Source organism: Coptis chinensis, chromosome 8, assembly GCF_015680905.1.
Source record: "Coptis chinensis isolate HL-2020 chromosome 8, ASM1568090v1, whole genome shotgun sequence".
NCBI classification, from domain to species: Eukaryota; Viridiplantae; Streptophyta; class Magnoliopsida; order Ranunculales; family Ranunculaceae; genus Coptis; species Coptis chinensis.
In genome coordinates, this window is record NC_141463.1 from 76,329,677 (window position 1) to 76,349,871 (window position 20,195).

At 38.6% G+C, this 20,195-nt stretch overlaps 2 pseudogenes across 1 annotated transcript; one reads left to right on the forward strand and one right to left on the reverse strand.

The window, feature by feature from the left end:
* The first annotated feature begins 309 nt into the window (after positions 1-309).
* Positions 310-884, forward strand: LOC147483110 (putative LRR receptor-like serine/threonine-protein kinase At3g47570 pseudogene; annotated as a pseudogene).
* A 7,455-nt stretch (positions 885-8,339) lies between these two features.
* Positions 8,340-19,973, reverse strand: LOC147483111 (uncharacterized; annotated as a pseudogene). The gene is made up of 9 exons (XR_015206282.1): positions 19,577-19,973; positions 19,405-19,478; positions 19,127-19,234; positions 18,668-18,832; positions 17,188-17,530; positions 16,983-17,111; positions 16,098-16,163; positions 8,884-9,050; positions 8,340-8,798 (listed from the first exon to the last, which is right to left on the reverse strand). The product of XR_015206282.1 is annotated as an uncharacterized LOC147483111 (transcript).
* Positions 19,974-20,195: the final 222 nt, after the last annotated feature.

The following is a 20,195-nucleotide window of genomic DNA, read 5'->3' on the forward strand; positions in this document are numbered from 1 at the left end:
TGTTGGAAACAAGACCTTGTGCGGAGGAATAGTACAATTGGAGCTCCCTTCAAAAAGAAAAAGAAAACTTCCTTCCCTGTTAAAGTGGTTGTGTCTGTCATTGTTGGGAGCATGTCTTCTTCTATTATCGTGTGCTTTTCTTGTATGCTGGCGAAGAACAAAGGCGAAAAATGAACCATCGATCTTCAACAGAAACATCGTTCAACTAGCTTTTTTATGAAAGGATCTCTGATGGAGAGCCCTTTAAAGCCACGAATGGATTCTCTGTGGACAATTTGATTGGTGTTAGGAGTTATGGCTCTATGTTTAGAGGTGTTATCCAAGACATGAACAAAACTGTTGCTGTGAAGGTCCTAAATCTTCAACGAGAAGGAGCTTCAAAGAGTTTCCTAGCCGAATCCAAAGCTTTGAGAAATCTCCACCATCGAAATCTTCTCAAAATCATAACAGCTTGCTCAAGTGTGGACTTTCAGGAGAATGATTTCAGAGCTCTAGTTTTTGAGTACATGCTTAACGGGAGTTTAGAGGAGTGGATACATCCAAAGACTGATGAGCACCAACTTCAGCTAAGAAATTTAAGTTTCAAACAAAGACTTAATATAGCCATCGATGTTGCTTCTGCACTTGATTATCTTCACCACTATTATGAACTAGAGATTGTCCATTGTGACATAAAGCCATGCAATGTTCTTCTCGATGATGACATCACTGCTCATGTAGCTGATTTTGGAATAGCAAAGATGTTTTCGATTACTGGTGATGATTCTTCTCAAAGCCAAATCAGCTCATTTGCAATCAAAGGATACATTGGTTATGTTGCTCCAGGTAATTGTGAATTCATTATGGGATTTTTTGGGATATTTAGGCTTTGGTCCTATTTATAGTAGCGATATTAGGCTTTGGTCCTAAAATTAATCAAATGTGTGAGACACACGTGTAAGGGTATTCTAGGTATTAAGCAAAATACAAGACAGTCAACGAGTTTGACTACCAAAAGTTAGACTAAAGTATAATTTCCAACTATAAATGTATCAAAGCCTAATATCACTACTATAAATATGACCAAAACCTAAATACCCCTTTATTTTTTTCTTAATGAATAAGAATGGAACTACTGCATGTAAATGTGTCAAAATGGCATAAAGAAATATTATGTTTTCCCAAACCACTCCGTCTATAAACGGTAGAATCTGTAACGCAAAAGAATCTAGATATTGCTTCGAAGAGGCAACATCATTTAACTCATATTTTTTGGTCAACTTCCATGCAAACCTATGAAAGTTAAATGAACTTCTAGATAGTGCTAAAAAACAATAAAGAAGGATTTATGAAAGAATCAGAGCTTGGCAGAAGACTCATTTAGATGGATATATAGTTTATTAGAATATTTGTATGATGTGTTTAAATTTAATTAGTTTATGAGAGTTTATTGGACCATGTAAATTATATAATTAACATACAACTTTTTGCATAAGAGATTATATAATTGAGAAAGTTTTTGAATTTTATATGGATTATGTTATGGTTAAAGTTTCTACAATGGAGTTCACTGTTTATAGGTTTAAATGATTTCTACTATAAATTATCTATAGGTGTGTATGTATATATACTAGTTAATGCCCGTGCCTTTGGCACGGATTTCATAAAGATGCATCATTTCGATAGTGTGTTAACGTTATTCTTATTTGTACGTAATACATTCAATTTTGCATTTACAATAATAGTTTATCAATTATCACAATGGATCTATTTTTGTTTTCCGTTCCATTTGAGGACTGTGGAGATATTCATGGCAATCATTGTATTATCATTAGCTACTATCATTGTTATCGAATTGGACTCTAGTGCTCTCCTTCATCTGGTGTCCTCTCAAAGTGAGAAATGCCCAATGGAAATCTCAGTAATCCTTGATAATATTAAGAAGTTGTTGAAAAGGATACCATTATATATATTCCATTTGTTGGAATTATAGAGAAGCTAATAAGGTTGCGGACTTCGCTGGCTGGTCATGCATCAACAACTGCATCAGATGCACAATGGTGGCTGAATCCTACCCCATCTCGACCTCAAGAGCAACATGTTCTAACCACTATTGTCCCCTCAACTTGTTCATTTTGGTGGCTTAGACAACCCTCCTTTCTTCATGAATCTTTGAATTATGATTTCAGAGGTGTAAGCTTTGAAAGATTATGTTAATAAAAATTTATCTTCACAAAAAAAAAAAGGCTATGATGTTATTGTATTGGCGTAATAGAATTGAATATTTCTTGGCATGGTATTGTGTTGCAAAATTGCAAATGGACGACATTCTTGAAGTCATCATGAATTAATGTATCTCCGAAGACTCAACATGTCATAACTTTCTATGGTAACTGATAATGAAGTGGAGTCTTGACCAAACTTACATTTTAACAAAAGCAGGCTGATGCATTGAACACATGAACTTACTTCAATTCTCAAGTTAGATATTGTGTGTAAAACTATGTTAGATCTATGCCATCTATTGAAGCTTGATTTGTTAAAATCTCAGTTTCAAAATAATTGATATCTTTTTTTTTTGAAAGGCAAGCAGGGTTTTTGAGAGGTCCCTTACCCCTATTTTATTAAAATTAAAACTAGCTTGGTTACATAGCTTATACTCTTACATATCTTTTGCCCGTGGCATCATCGAATACAATTTTCTTTACATCTTCAGAAAATGAACTAGGGGTAATTACTACATAATTGGCTGTCGGGATATTACTAGCCAATATATCGGCTAATTTGTTGGCTTCCCGAAATACATGTTTGAGTGTGAAACTCTCAAGTTGGGCTTTCAATCGGTGGATTTCACCCATAAGATAATGGGCTCGCCATGGGTAATGGGCCTGCTCCCTCATATAAGATGTTACTGTTGTTCAGTCCGTCTGGGCTCTAACATTTAAACATCTTCTCTCCACCGCCAGCTGAATTCTCTCGCTAACCCTCAGAACCCAATGAGGTCGATCGTCGATATTCGACTTCCCCGCGCGTTACTTCTAATGACTCCTTCTCTGTCTCTTATCACAGCCGCCCATCCCCCTTGTTCTCCCTGGAGTGTTCCATCAGTATTGAGGCAGTACGTTCCCATATTTGGCTTCTCCCATGCACAAAATCGAGCTATATCCTCGGCCTTGCTTCCACCATTACATTCCATATTGACATAACCCTGTCTCTTTCGGGACCTTCATCCATTACTGTTTTGAGAGAAGAAAGTTTGGTCGCTACATCATGAATGATCAATGAACTCACCTAGACGGCAATCTGATTTTTGTGTTGAAAGATCCTTCTATTCCTCTCTTGCCACACATGATAGATGAAGCCATTAAACATCAGTCGAAGCGCATCCTGTTGAATGCCTTTCCCTTTCATTTTCATGATCACCCATTCCACTTCTTCCAACCAGTTCGCACTTTGTGCCTTGTTGTTGCTTGCGACGTTGTAACATATCTTTGCCAAATGAACTGCGGCGTAAGTGCACTCAAAAACATGTGTACTTCAGTTTCTCCTCCAACACAAAGACATAGTGTCATCGGGTTACTACCCCCACTCTTTCAACTTGCTAGTTGTCTTCAGCCCTCCCTAGAATGTGAGCCAGGCAATGAAGGAGTGTCTCGATATCCGATTCGAGAACCAGACCAAGTGATTCCAAGATACTGGATTTTTGACTGCCCTGATTCTATCATATGTCTCCCGGAGTTTGTAGTCCCCTCTCTGGGTGGCTGTCCATATCACTCGATCAGGCCTATGCCCAACCTTGAGCTCCTCTTCTATGAAAGCAACAATGTCTGGCATCTGATTTCTGACGTGCATGGGAATGCACCACTGTCCATCTTCTATAAGATTACTCATGCATGCATTCAGCCTACACGTTGAGTCATGTATGAAAGCTAGTGAAAACCGGTCTTTTAAGATACCATCTGGGTGCCAAGGATCCATCCATACCTGAGTTCCTCTTCCATCTCCAATTTGGTGTTGGACTATGTTCTGGGCCTCTGTCCTATGCTTCAGCAAGTTCCGCCAAACCCAGGAGCAGTCATTAGGAATATTTATCTGCCAAAAATTCCTCGCTCTGATCAAATTCTTAGTTACCCACTTAGTCCATAAGGTGTCACTCGAGCTAACCAACTTCCAGAGATGTTTCAGATTTGCCGCTACGTTCAGTGATTTCAAACTTCGAATCCCGGGCCCCCCTTCTTCATATGGGAAACATATGGTATCCCACCCAATGAGAGCATGTGATGTGGCACACTCCGGCCCATTCCAAAGGAAATTCCGACAGAGTTGGTTAATAGTTTCGATAGTCTTTTGAGGAAGAATGAAAGAAGATGTCCAGTAGACACTCATGCCATTCAATACTGCTTTAAGGAGTTGAAGCCGTCCTGCATAGGGCAATGCTCTCCCTCTCCATGCCTGAATCCTCTGTCTTACTTTCTCTATCAGTGACGTACAGTCTCTTGCTCTCAGACGAGTGGTTATCAAGGGCAGTCCGAGATACTTAACTGGCAACATTCCTCTCGGAAAATTGATGAGCGCCTCCATTTGTTGGACAACTTTCTCCTCTACTCTCGCGTAAAACATTTGGCTCTTTTGAAAATTTACTTGTAGACCCGAGCATTTGCGTAAGCTGTGTAGAGAATCTTTGAGGGCACAAACTGTGTTCAATTCCCCATTCATAAAGGCAATGAGGTCATCCGCAAATGATAAATGAGTCACCTCTGGATTAACGCACTTGGGATGTAGCCGGTATCTCCCTTGTAGTACTCTTCTGTGAATCAGCTGGGTGAGAAAATCCATAACCAGTACAAACAAATGCGGTGACATGGGATCCCCTTGCCTGATCCCTCTCCTGCCTCTGAAATACCCAAACGGTGTTCCATTAATCATAATGCTATAGCTCGGTGTTTCAATGCATCGTTGTATCCAATTAACAAACACTGGAGGAACCCCAATTCTGGTCAGAGCGTAACTCACTGCTTCCCATCTGACAATGTCATATGCCTTTCTTAAATCAATCTTCCTTTCACATCTCGGGGGTCCCTTATCTCTATGGTAGTTGTGTAACAACTCATGTGATAGTAGCACATTGTCCTGAATGCTTCGCCCCGCTATAAATGCAGATTGATTGAGAGATATAACCTGTGGCATAAAGCTTTTCATTCTACATGTGAGTATCTTGGTAATACACTTGTAGATCACATTACAACATGCAATGGGCCGGTAATCCCCTAAAGAAGTAGGAGTAAGCATTTTCGGTATTAAAGTTATGCATGTGGCATTCACTTCCTGTAACATCTTGCCTGATCGGAAAAAATTCTTTATAGCCTTTACAAAATCATCCCCCACTATCCTCCATCCTGCTTTGAAAAACACTGCAGAGAACCCATCACTGCCCGGTGCTTTGTCATCCTCTATGTTAGCCAGGCACTCAATAATTTCATCCCGTGTAACCTCCCTTATCATCATATTCTGAATATTCCCATCCAGTGGTTCTACCTATGTATCTTCCAGCTCTGTAAAATCCAGCGTCTCTAGGAAATCCGGACTGTACAGCTCTTTGTAGTACTTGACACATTCCTTTCCAATGTCAGCCAGTTCTTCATATACTTTTCCTTGCCCATCCTTGAGACAATTTATCTTATTTGTCATGTTTCTCACTTTGATAGAGTTGAAGAGTACTTCGTGTTGTTGTCCCCTAACGTCACCACCTGATCCCTCGATTTCTGTTTGCTCTCGACTCCTCTCGGTGACGCTGCTTTGACAAACTTAGCCTTGAGAACCTTCTCACGGACTTTGTACCCATGGTTAAGCGGTTGGGCTTGTAACAACTCCTGAATTTCTGCTAACGCCTTCTCTGCCTCCACTTTCTCTGTTGCTACCCGACCACTGTCTCTATTCCACTTTATCAAAGCCTCCTTAGTGTGTTTCAATTTCTGCATGAATGTGAACATTGGGTTGCCAACTACTGGGGTATTCCATGCTGCCTGTACGGTCTCTGTGTATCCCTCTTGTTGTATCCAGTAGTTGAAGAACCTGAAGGATATTTTGTATCTCCCTGTACTCTTAGTTGACGCCACTACAATAGATGAATGGTCTGAAATTGCCCTGGGGCTCTTGTAGTGTGCCTCGGTGTCTGTATACTCACTCACCCACTCATCATTCACCATCACCCTATCCAGTTTTCGCCATGTTCTCTATTCCCGTTTATTGTTCCATGTTAAGAAATTCCCCGTTTGTTTCAGATCCATCAGCCCACTCATTGTGACACATTGCATCAAATCCGCGAAGTGCTGTGGCTGCGTCTCAGTTCCTCCCACTCTCTCTTGTGCATTCAAAATAATTGATATCACAAAGTGGTTCAACCAAATAACAAATATCAAACCCCCAGCAAATTACTTCTTCGTCATGAAATAGTAATATGGTGTAAACTTGTAATATTGTGTAAACTTGTTTTTTCTTCGGCACCAACAACCAAGACATCATAATGTCCATTAGCTCAGGGAACCATACTGCATAGTGATAATGAAATATAAGCCAACAATGAAATTTCTACTTCCAAAAAGGCCACACAGATTTTTCTTAGTTGCATCATATAGAGTCTCAAATTTGTGCATTGTCGAAGCTGTTGGTGCATGCCTAATTGTATACTCCAAATAAAACATTTCTTATTGCTTAAATCCAACACAAACTAAATCATTCTATAACCATCAAAACCATCAAACTAAATCATTCTATAAGTAGGCAACTCAATGAAAAGTCTAATTAATGCGCTAACAAAAAAATTATTCAGTGATGTAGATTAGTTAAGATATAACTGGAATAAGACTTGCAAATAACACAAAGTGTGTTTAGCAAAAAAGAATCGAAAGTAGTTAACAAAGTTTAAACAGATGCTATACTCTATCAATGTGGGAATCCAACTGTTTGGTCCAAAAAAAATACAGGAGAGTGTACAGGATATGATATCATCGGAATAAGAAGCGTCTTTAGCATAAAAAGAAGCAAAAGTAGCTAAAAAACTTTAGATAGATGTTATACGCTTTCACTATGGGAATCCTGGGAATCCGACTGTTTGGTCCCAAAGTTGGCTAGCAAAATACAATTTTCTATATATGTATATTATGACAGCAACATGCTCATGGAGTCTTATATACCCTTTTTATCCAATATAAATAAGACATGCAGTAACGAAAAATATAAAAACTTTTTTTTTATCGTGGAAGAAGATATACGCACCATGGTTTCATTAATAGTTAGAGGGCGAAGATCCTCCCTCACCATTGCTTGAACAGTTGGCTGTCATAAAAAAAACGAATAATCAAAATTATATGCATACCCCAACTTCCTTCACGTAAAAGGAAACCTTTCTTTCCTGTTCACAATATACATGTACCTAGGTTTCTTTCACAACTTTAGTTTGAAGTTGCTCTCTTAAGTTTGAATGATGAACTTGTGACTGTGAAAGTAATGGTGATAAATATGCTAGCATTGGACAACACCAATTCTGAGATTAGAATGCCCGAAACATTTCTACGGTACTTGAAAAGTGTAGATACTCTCCATTGTTCCAACAATTGGTCTATGTGATGGTAAAATACATATAATTTTGACAGCTTTTCACAGACTACAGATACATTCAAATCTTACCAAAGCATAAAAAACAAAAAATCACATAATACAATACAAATTACACTTAATCTCACTCACTAACTCATAGTTTTACTATTAAGATTGATTGTGCTAGCAGCATCTGTATAGATTACACTTAATCTCACTCACTAACTCATAGTTTTACTATTAAGATTGATTGTGCTAGCAGCATCTGTATAGATTACACTTTTTTTTGTCACATTGTCAATTGTACTTTCACTCTATAAATCAATCTTAATAGTAAAACTATGAGTTAGTGATTGGAATTGATTCTCTTTTAGTTGACGTAGGCATTGCCGAACTTAAAATCTTTGGTCGAACTCTTCTTCTATTATTTCCTGTTATAGGCATTGCCGAACTTAAAACCTTTGGTCGAACTCTTCTATTATTTCCCGTTATTTGATTACCCTGGTAAGTAATTTAATTGATTAACTACTTTTGTTGTTAGGGGTTTGATTGTTTGTCAATTTCATACATTGTTATTGTTGGCAACATGCTTCCACCACACTTATTGTTGTTTTATCGCTTCTATTGCATTGAATTGACGTGCCTCACTCGTATCGGCCTGCAAATTTCTTGTAATTAACAAAATATGTGAAATGAAATCAACATTCTATCTAATTAGCTGATTGTTAATATAGGTGGGTTAAGTTAGCTGGTGGATTAGTGGATTTGAAATTTGAAACTATACCTTTGTCAGCAACTCAAAAAAATTACAGCAGTATTTTCTTATTCTGCCATGTCTCGATACAAAAATGCAACCTCCACTCATTTTTAAAGTACTGCATCCTGCAAATTTTGGTAAATAAAATCTTCATTCTGTTTGTGTTTGTCTTCTCACTCTCTTTCTCCTTACGACATTAATCAGATATTGGTTAAGTCATTGGCCAAAAATTTTGGTGGAGAAAGACTCACTGACATGCTATCGTGCTTCTCTACCCATCTTATCTGCTACACTGGGATCCTTAATAAGCTTTGCCATAGCAAGTGAGAAATCTTGAAGGGTGGGATCAGAAAGAAACCCGGTGACGCAATCCTTAACAGTCTTTAACAGGGCCACCACTGTTGCACGCAATAACAAGCTTCTGAGCTGCCATTGCTTCCAAGGGAACCATGCCAAAGTGCTCATCCTACATCAGGAAAAAGTTATATTCCTGTATTTTGAACACATTTTGGACCTTACCAAATAAAAGGACAAAATTAAATTCTATCCACCTTCGGAGTGTATAAAACACATAAACATTGAGAGAGCAGTGCATTTCTTTCTGCTGTGGAACAGGATGTAATGAAGTTAACCCGGTCGGAGACTCCTTCCCTTTCTGCTAAGCTTTTCAGTTCCTCCAGATAATGCACATTCTCTCTGAGGCGTTTATCAAAGCCACCTGGAATGACAGATATTTTGTATGGAAAACTGGTTATTAAAAAGAAAGTGGGAAAGAGACGGAGACAACAAACACATTTATAACAAAAAATTTCCCATCATCTCATCTTAGGGCGTGTATATCTAAAATCGACTGAATATGATGATTTAGCACAATAATCAGTATACTTTTATGTTGGGAGATTTTACTAGAAAGTCACACCTCGATCTAGCTATTTTCTATCTCAAATGATTTCAACTTGGAGCTCACACCAAATAAATCACCCACCCAAGACTTTGGTAGTTATCACAACAAACTCAAACAAGCAAAACCACTAATTTATCATCACCCATAACAAGCAAACAATAAATAAGGAAATAAATAATGCAAAGAGACACAAAGATTTAGGTGGTTCGATAAACATTACCTACATCCACACAAGAGCCGAGTTTCATTTATAGCAAAGATTGGAGAGTTTACAAGAGATATCTAGAATCAAGAACAAGAGGTCTCACTCAAACCCTATCTCAATAGAGCTCCCACAATACCCAAGAAATGAATATGGGCTTTGGGCCGAAATATCGACAAACTGTCGAAATTCCAAAAAATTTCAGAACTCTAACTTCAAACGACACCATCAGGTTGTTGGGAGGTAAAACCATCAACATTACTTCCAAATGGTGTGCGTAGACCGCTCAACGCTTTTTCTCAAACGACTTCACCAAGTCGTTTGGCTCTCTTCCCACACGATGCCCACATGTTGTTCAAGCTTGCTAGTGAGATACCAGAGCTTCATTTGCTCGACGGTTCCACATACCAACAATCTCCCACTTGGAACTTTTGAGATTCTACATGCACATCACATCTCAATTGTAACAACTCCATCCAATTCCAATTTACTAAAGAAACACTCGACTCATCCATCATGGTCTTCAATCAAAGAGACACTGAAGTTGAACACAACTTCAACTTCTCAGTAGGCACGGTCTTGGTCAACATATCCACCGGATTCTCACTCCCTTGGATCTTCTCAAGTGCCAAAACATCATCCTCCAACAGATATCGGATAAAATGATACCGGAGACCAATGTGCTTGATCCTAGAATGAAAGGCGGAATTCTTAGCAAGATATATAGCACTCTGACTGTCACTGTGTAACACACTCCTCTCTTGCTTCATCCTAAGCTCTTCCATCAATCCTCAGAACCGGATCATCTCTTTGCTTGCCTCTCAGAATGACCACATACTCGCCTTCGTGGTAGACAAAGCAACAATCTTTCAGAATCGAAATCCAACTCACTGCAGTAGCACCTACTGTAAAGACATAACCAGTAGTGCTTTTTCTACGATCTACTTCACCTGCAAAGTCGGCATCCACATACCCTTATAAGTTCACAACACCCCTTCCATAACATAGGCATTTCTCAGTAGTACCTCTCAGATATCTCAATATCCAGTTCACGGCTTCCCAATGTTGCTTGCCAGGATTAGACATAAATCTACTGACAGCTCCCACTGCTTGGGCTATATCCGGATGCGTGCAAACCATGGCATACATAAGACTTCCAATGGCAGAGGAGTATGGTACCTTAGCCATGAAATTTCTTTTCTCAATATTCTTGGGAGAGTGTTCCTTGGACAGCTTGAAGTGGACTGCCAAAGGTGTGCAAACTGGTTTCGCACCACCCATGTTGAACCTCTTCAATACCTTCTCAACATATTCAGCCTGAGACAACTCCAGAATACCTTTCTGCCAATCTCTTATGATCCTCATCCCTAGAATCTGTTTCGCTGCACCTAAGTCCTTCATAGAGAACTCACTTGCCAACTTCTCTTTCAATCTCCCAATTTCTGACATATCAAAACTCGCTACTAACATATCATCAACATATAGCAATAAGATGACGTAGCTGGAGTCGAACCTCTTGAAGTAGCAACAATGGTCAGTGTTGCACTTAGAGTAGCCATTTCCTTGCATGAAGTTATCAAATTTCTTGTACAACTACCTAGGGGCTTGTTTCAAACCATACAAGCTCTTTATGAGCCTGCATACCATATTCTCTTTACCCTTCTTGATGAAACCCTGTGGTTGCTGCATGTAAATTTCCTCAACGAGGTCACCATGGAGGAATGCAGTTTTAACATCCAACTGCTCAAGATACAAATCTTCCGCTACAACAATACTCAACACTGACCGAATAGTATTCAGTTTCACCACTGGGGAGAATATCTTTGTGAAGTCAACGTCTGCTTTCTGCTGAAAACCCTTGACTACTAGCCTCGCTTTGTATCTCTGGGAACCATCATGTTCCTCTTTGACTCTAAACACCCATTTGTTCTGTAGAGCCTTCTTGCCCATGGGTAGTTTGGCTAACTCCCACATGCCATTAGAGATGAGGGACTTCATCTCATCTTGTATAGCAAGCTCCCACTTGCTTGCATCACTCGCCTCCAATGCTTCATCATAGCATTAAGGCTCGCCACCATCAGTAAGTAGCAAGTAATTCACATAAGTGGAAGGCGGATATCTCGTACTCGGTACATGTGGCCTAGATGTCTTCCTTGGGGCACGAGGTGGAGATGGACTCGGTGGTGTAGTATCCTCATTATTCTCTGAGTCACTACTACTGTCATCCTCTGACTGTGGGGTTCCCACTATACCACGACTTACATCAAAGTCTTCCAACTCAACATACTCTGTGACGCTCTTTGTACCCGATTCCTTGGTTTGTGCTTCATATCTGTCCTTGTACATCACCTCTTCATTAAACACAACATCTCTACTACGAATGATTTTCCGATTTTGATCATCCCAAAAGCGATACCCAAAATCATCACCGCCATAGCCGATGAAGGTGCACTTTAGTGACTTAGCATCAAGCTTGCTTCTAGCTTGGTCACTAATGTGGACATAGGACACACAACCAAACACCTTCAAATGGGAAAGGTTCACATCCTTCCCGCTCCATACTTCCTCTGGAATCTTAAAATCCAAAGGTACTGATGGTCCTCTATTGATCAGGTAAGCTACTGTGCTAACAATTTCTGCCCAGAACTTCTTGGGCAAGCCTGCTAATGTATGCATACACCTAGCTCTCTCTGTCAGTGTTCTATTCATCCGCTCTACAACCCCATTCTACTGAGGTGTCCCTGGCAAAGTCTTTTCCATCTTGATGCCATTGTCACCACAATACTTCTTAAAACCTGAATCCTCATACTCTCCACCATTGTTGGATCTCAGCTTCTTTACTTTCAAGCCTGTCTCATTCTCAACTATGACCTTCCAAGTCTTGAACACTTCAAATACTTCTGACTTGTGTCTCAAGAAATAGATCCACACCTTCCTAGTATGGTCATCAATGAAAGTCACAAAATATAACTTTCCGCTAAGTGAAGAGACATTAGCTGGCCCCCAGACATCTGTATGGATCAACTCAAGCCTTCTAGCTTCCGGAGTCTGACCCATTCTTTGAAAACTCACCCGCTACTGCTTTCCAAATACACAGTTCTCATAGAAGTCAATTTCAGTCGACTGTAACTTTGGGAGTTTACCAAAAGAGTGAAGGATTTTCATTCCTTTCTCACTCATGTGACCAATGTAGGAACCGTTATTTTAATAACCAATATTTCTACAAACCGCGAGAACCACGCACAGCGGAATTAATGGGTTCTCACGATTTGGATAGAGAACATACCTTTTAGATCTGGTTTTGATAACTCTGAGAATCCAAGCTTTATGAATCCGAATCAACAATCAACCCCTTGATCTTCTATTGTATTCCTTTAGAATAGATTGGACGTTGTGTGGACAACGATCTACCAATCCCCTTCTTTCTCACAAAGCTAGATCCAATTTTGGATCTATCTTTCCTTGCCTTTTTTTCTGTTCAGATGAATAGTGAATTTCGGCCAGAGAGAGATTATTCTATTTATAGGCTACAACAGGGACCATGAGGAGAAAATAGGTTTGGGCCTCCTGACGGGCTTGAGCTTCCCATGTTCACCCAGAACACACGGCCCAAGTCCGTCAACAAATGACTTATTCCACTAAAGGCCATTGTTGCACTACCGCCCTAATCCCAAATTACATGTCAGCATTTATGGGCTCCATATTATATACTCATTGATCTCCCCGTGTTTAAGATATCGAATGTCCGTTGATTAAGTCAAGTTTCTGACAACTACATTAATCAACTTCTTATGTCCTTGAGTAGTACCACTCAACCTCATTGTCATGTCGGAATAAATCCACCTGCAGGGTTTGCATGACAATCTTTTTGAGCTCCTCAAGGGGACATCACCAACCCGACTTCTTGCGGGACACGGATTCCTTCTATAATCAACAGCACACCTTACATACAATGTCATTACCCAATCCATCGAGTTTGTTGATTCATATATGAATCTCACTCATTGATGATTTAAAGCAATGTACAATGCATGTAAGTTCCCGTTATTATATCCGGATTAGGAGGACAAACATCCATAATAACAGAGGCGTTTGTTCTCTTATATAGTTAGTATAAGGAGAAACAACCTCACTTGGTCCTGTTCAATACACACAAAGTGTACTAGTGTAATCCTATAGCCAAGATAGACTAATACCAGATTATACTACAACCGTACTAATAGTTTGTCCAAATCCATCTAGGTTGTGAACGATTACTTATACTTTATAAGGTACTGATTATATGATCTTCTGTGTGTTCACACCATATCATCTACAACATAAAGTATTAGACACATGCATATAACTAATATACATAACATTTGCCCATATGATTCTCATTCAAAAAATAAAGTATTAGAGTTAATACAAAAGTAATGCTTTTAGTATATAACCTTATCAAAGTCTGCGGTGCCAAACATTCGGATCCTCTTTGTCATGTGCCATGGCAATCGACTCACAACCATGTGCAGTCATGTAGAGAGTACCATCTTTCTTACCATTTGCAACAACCATTGAACCCTTCGAGACCTTCCAAGTATCACCGGTAAAGACTGTAACAAATCCTTCACTTGCCAATTACCCCACAGAAATCAAATTCTTCTTCAAATCCGGAACGTGTCTAACGTCCCTTAATAACCATGACGAGCCATTCATCTTGACATGCACGTCACCCTTGCCGACAATGTCACAAGGTTGGTCATCACCGAGAAAGACCGTTCCAAGGTCACCTTTGGTGTAGTTCTCAAGGAACTCTCGATATGAGGTAGCATGGAAAGATGCGCCGGAATCAAGTACCCAAGACTCCTTCTTGTGCTCCATCGAACATATCAAAGCATCATCTACCATCTCAACAACATTAGCTTCTTGATTCTTTTTCTTGTTCTTATTAATGTTGTTGTTGTTTCTTGGTGCTGGGCAATTGTTACTATAGTGGCCATGCTTACCACAATTGTAACATACAACTTCACTTATGTCTCGAGGATTGGGTTCAACGCTTTGCAATCGAGGGGCTTGAGATTTCGATCTCCCCTCCATTTTTTCTTACTACGACTCCTGTTTGAATTTATTTCCCTACTTTCAGTGCTCAATGCCGACCCTGAAGTTGACCCCAAAGATGAAGGACAATCCTGTCTCCAGATTTCCTCGGTTAGTACCATACAAACAACGTGCTCAAACTTCAACTTGGTCATTCCCGCAGAGCTACTAATAGCCACCATAGTCGCCTTCCAACTTGGAGGCAATTGTCCAAGTATCGCCAAAGCTAGCACCTCATCACTAAATGTAATCTCTACCAACTCCAATTGGTCCTTAGTTTGGTTGAATTCATTTAGGTGATCCTTGAAGGAGGTCCCCTCCGACATTCTCATACTAAATAGCTTGGTGATCAAATAGACTTTGTTCGTGGCCGAGGGTTGTTCATACATTGTAGTAAGTGACTCCATGAGAGACTTCACCGTCTTCTCGGTTTTAATATTGAAGGCTACCGACTTCGAGAGACTCAATCGGATTGTGGCCAATGCCGATCTTTCTATCTTGCAAATCCCATTTGTCTTGCAGAATCTCATCGGGCTTCTCACTTATCAATGTTTCCATCAAATCTTTTTGATAGAGTACGTCCTCGATTTGCATCTTCCAATAGCCGAAGTTTGTTCCGTCAAACTTCTCTATCTTGTAGCTTTCCTTTTCGGTTGTCATGACTTTTACTTGAACCAACACAATGGTGGAGATTCTCTCAGAGGAATTTCTTCAAACACCTAGCTCTCAATGCTAAAGGTGGAGTCTTTCCTCACACACCTTGTTCCAATGATTCAAACCAAGCTCTGATACCACTTGTTAGGAGATTTCACTAGAAAGTCACACCTCAATCTAGCTACTTTCTATCCCAAATGATTTCAACTTGGAGTTCACACCAAAGAAATCACCCACCCAAGACTTTGGTAGTTATCACAACAAACTCAAACAAGCAAAACTACTAATTTATCATCACCCATAACAAGCAAACAATAAATAAGGAAGTAAATAATGCAAAGAGACACAACGATTTAGGTGGTTCGGTAAATGTTACCTACATCCACACAAGAGCCGAGTTTCCTTTATAGCAAAGATTGGAGAGTTTACAAGAGATATAAAGAATCAAGAACAAGAGGCCTCACTCAAACCCTAGCTCAATAGAGCTCCCACAATACCCAAGAAATGAATCTCTCAAAAGTTGTCTCAAAACCCTAATCTATTTCCTTTATATAGGTACAGATAGAAAAAAGTGAGAAATATGGGCTTTAGGCTGAAATATCGACAAACCTGTTAAATTCAAAAAGTTTGAACTCTAACTTCAAACGACACCATCAGGTCGTTGGGAGGTAAAACCAGCAACATTACTTCCAAACGGTGTGCGTAGACCGCTCAACGCTTTTCTCAAACGACTTCACCAAGTCATTTGGCTCTCTTCCCACACGATGCCCACATGTCGTTCAAGCTTGCTGGTGAGATACCAGAGCTTCATTCGCTCGATGGTTCCATAGACCAACATTTTATAGAACCAAAATCAGTAAAATTTTTTACAGATAATGCGGAAGAAATCACAAAATCCATCCCGAAATCAAAACCATGGATTGTCTAACCTTTTACATAATAAAGGCCAATGCCCTCAAATATGCTTACGCCATGGTTGTAGAACTTGTTGAACCCTGGCAATGTAGAGAAAATATAATTTTCATTTTATTAAGGTGTAACTATGAACAGGCATTGCAACAATGTAAGCAGTAAAATAAAAGATATGCAGCTAGAGAAACACACATGAGAAATTACCTATTCAAGGGATCTAACCCTTCAATTATGGCAAGTTGAACAAAGTACTAATAATTCTAAGCATGCACTGATGACCTGCTAAAGAATGAACAAATGACCTCATCAAGATGCTACTCGAACCCATTCCAAAAGCATAAGGAGGACCAACAGTGCAACTTATAAAATCATATTTAACAGATGCCTTTGCACATAAGGTTTCCACTAATCGATTATGACACTTACCAAAAACTATTTAAAAGACCATTGTTGTCATTTATAAGCAATTTCGGGGTTAACCTGTAGTAGCAATAGAAGGATATGAGAAAGGTGGTTTCAGTTAATAGAGCTTGACTTATTGCTTCATTTTTTGGGGTAGCCACCCTCAAGTCCCACTTGTCCTTCCACATTCCTCGCCAATAATAGCAAAAATTGCAGATTTTCATCTTTTACCATACACAACTTCAAAATTTAGTTCTATCCAACCTGGTTGACTTATCTAATCCTCCTCCCTATGTGTAGCTTGTTGTCCCAAGACATTAATTTGGCACATGACTTCAACAATTTTTAAAAGTGTATATTTTTATGAGTTTAGCAAAAACTATGGCATGAAACATACAATGAATGGATACTAAATATGAAAGAGAAGAGATGGAAAATGATACTAAATATTGTAAACATTGATGTTCAAAACCAAGCAATTCATTATAATAAAAAAATACCTAATGCGTACATTTGGAAGCTATGCTTAAAATTGTTGCATATTTGCAAAGTGAGCCATGAACCATTTAGTTGAGCAAAAGTACTTTAGTTTTCCAGAGTTGCAAAAGATAGGCTACATCCCACATTACCTAGCCGATTGCTAGAAGTTAGCAAAACAAATGGATGAGCAGATGCAACTACATGAAGAATGACTTACTCATGTACCGAAAGCATCTTCCAATCACATAATCATCTTAGGGAGTGATTGCTCTTTTTTTCCCTTTTTCTAAACATTTATTAGGACACCTATAAGGAAAATTAATAAGCATGCATGATTTGGATTTCTGCAAATTCAAATCTTAAAACAATTGACATAGGTAATGGATTGCAATCCTAAAGAACGAAAATTCATAAAAGGTCAACTCAAAATAGAAATGAAGGGGATTATTAGAGGACCTTCAAGAAGTTCATACACGAATTCAACGACACTTCAATTCTGGAATAAGAAGGAATCCAAGCAAATTCGGTAACCCATCAAAACATAAGAACTGCATGAGTTTTTATTTACCTACCATAACATTTTTTTGAGTTTCGAGTTTATGAAACAAACGGATTAGAAAGAGCAAAACAGTGTTGATAAGAAACAAACAATCCACAGAGACAAAAATTTTTAGTCCTTTTAATAGAATCGTGGAGGGTGAGAAAGAATTCATAGTGAGAGGTAGTTTGGAAAAGGCTAAAATGGAAAAGTTTTTTTTTTTTTTTTTTTTTTTTTTTTTAAATCTAATTGTGGGAGAACATAATGGGTTTCCTCCAATTTTCACAATTAATATCCCAAATTAATTCCTAATCCTACTCACACACTTTGGCGGCACTTCTGGGAGAGAGAACGAAAGTAGAAACGCCATTAAAGAGTCACAAAGAAACGAAGGGTTCTGTTTGTTTAATTTCACAATTAAAAATCCAATTAATTTCTAATCCAACTCATCATGGGATGGGATGTCAACGTGTCACTCGTCCCTTCCGTCAATTTATGCCCCCTCAAAACGAATCCCAGCTGTGAGTCAGGAAACAGCCCTGTTTTGTTAAGTTGATATATATATATATATTGAAAAATTCAAATTATTTTTTTTGGGAAAAAAAGATAATGTTATGACGGTTGAAGAAAATCAGTCAAGAAATACTGTCATTTCTTGACAATTTTTGCTAAGAAATCATGATGGGTAGAGAGAAAGTGACACAATAACTCACCCATATTATGACATTTTCAGATAAAAAAATGTCATTAGAGCATGACCTTTTAAGACAGCTTTCTAGTAACTATCATAAAGTTAATGACGGTTTTGGTAGACTTTTTGTGGCGCCCCCAGTAATGATGGTTTTTTTCTCACCCAAAAGCCATCATCACAAGCGTATGATTTAGCTGTCATTAAAAGCCTTTTTTTAGTAGTGTATGTAACTGCTTATACTCTTAAAACCTAAATCAAATATATGTATACATGAACAACTTGCTCAACATCCACATTTAATCTTAAACCAAATTTGAATTGGCTGTTACCCACTTTGCAATAGCCAGCCAACATAAAACATCATGAATATATGTAGCCCAATTGCACTTATGAAGTTTAATTTGGATACTAAACCCACTGCTATGAGTGGTAACAGAGTTATATATAACGTCATCAAAACTAATTAAATGACTTACCTGATTTAAGGACTCTTAAAAGAATTGTTCTTCTAATGGAGGACCTTTTAGATGAGGTAAGTTTGGCTCAGAATCATCTGCTCATCATGACACCAATAAAGCCTATGCTTGAAGGGAAATCTCTGTGTCTTTATAATCTAGCTTATCATTTTGCTCCCTCATGTCCTGCCATAAGCCAACATATATCTCACTAAAATGGAAAAAAATAAATAAATAAGAAAAAATAATGTTATGCTTGCTTTCTGGGAGAACATTGATCACTCAACAAAGAAGTAACTAAAAGGTTAGTGACAATGGAATATTTTATGGTGTGAGATTGCATATAATAGCTATTGCCTAATTTAACCCCATAAATTACTATTTGAATGAATGCATAAAAGCTACTTACACCACAGTACATATCAACAGTATTAAGATAAATTACATGATTTATTGAGGCCAATCATTCAAAGGACGTACAGTACATCAAAGGATTAATGACGCCAATCATTTAAGTCGCCTTTATATTCTGCAGGGGCATTCTCCAAAGCTTCTAATCTAGCTTCTTATAGTCATCAAGATTGTTTCCTTGCAAGAAAATTACAAAACTCAAAATTTCATTGAAAATTCATAAAGCATGTGTTCCAAGAAACCAACGATTTCAGCAACAATACCCTTGTCCAAATAAATGTGTCAAATTATTCCCGCAATAATTGTTGTTTAAATTTGATAAGTAAAGACCAAAGTAAGAGTCTTACCACCATGCTAGCATTAACTTCTCAAAAAATTTATGTACATCGTACCCTAGCTTTCCCATTTCTTTCAATTCCATCTGTAAATTCATAGGGGAATAGGAAGTATAGGACCAGTTGATCACAATAATCCATATTCTTATGCAAAAGAAAAAGAAACAACTAAAACAGTTCTAACCTTGGACCTGGAATTGGAGCTCTTTTCGCTTTGAGATTGCAAACGACACCGCCAGAACTGCAAGCCAAACGCCGTAGGCTAAACCTTAAAGTGCCAGAGAGTGCAAGAAGACAAAGCGTTTTCAGTTTTAAAAAAAGATTTATATAAAGTCCCCATCTTCATCCGTATTGCTGGATATGAAGAAATATGAAAAAAAAAAATGAAATACACTATGAGAATAGAGAAGTAATGATGGGAGAGTAACGGATGGGATTATTGGGTAGTCCGGTCGATTATTGGCATCTAAAGCTCGACTATACATTAAAAATGATCCTGACCACATAGTCGCACACAATCCTATGGATTCCACTGGCTCGCTTTGTGTCCCTTCTGTGACGGCTTACAAGAACTCTAAACCGCCCCCAAAGTTGGAGCATAGAGATCACAAATGCCCAGCTTGACACAAAAAGAATGAAACGGCTAACGCGAGTAGCGGCTTAGTGAGTACATCCGCAAGCTAGTCTCCAGAGCACACAAAAGGAGTAACTATCCTTTGCTCATAACTAAGTCCCCGATTAAGTGACAATTAACCTCCACATGCTTAGTGCGGCTCATGAAATACCAGATTACTCGCAATAAA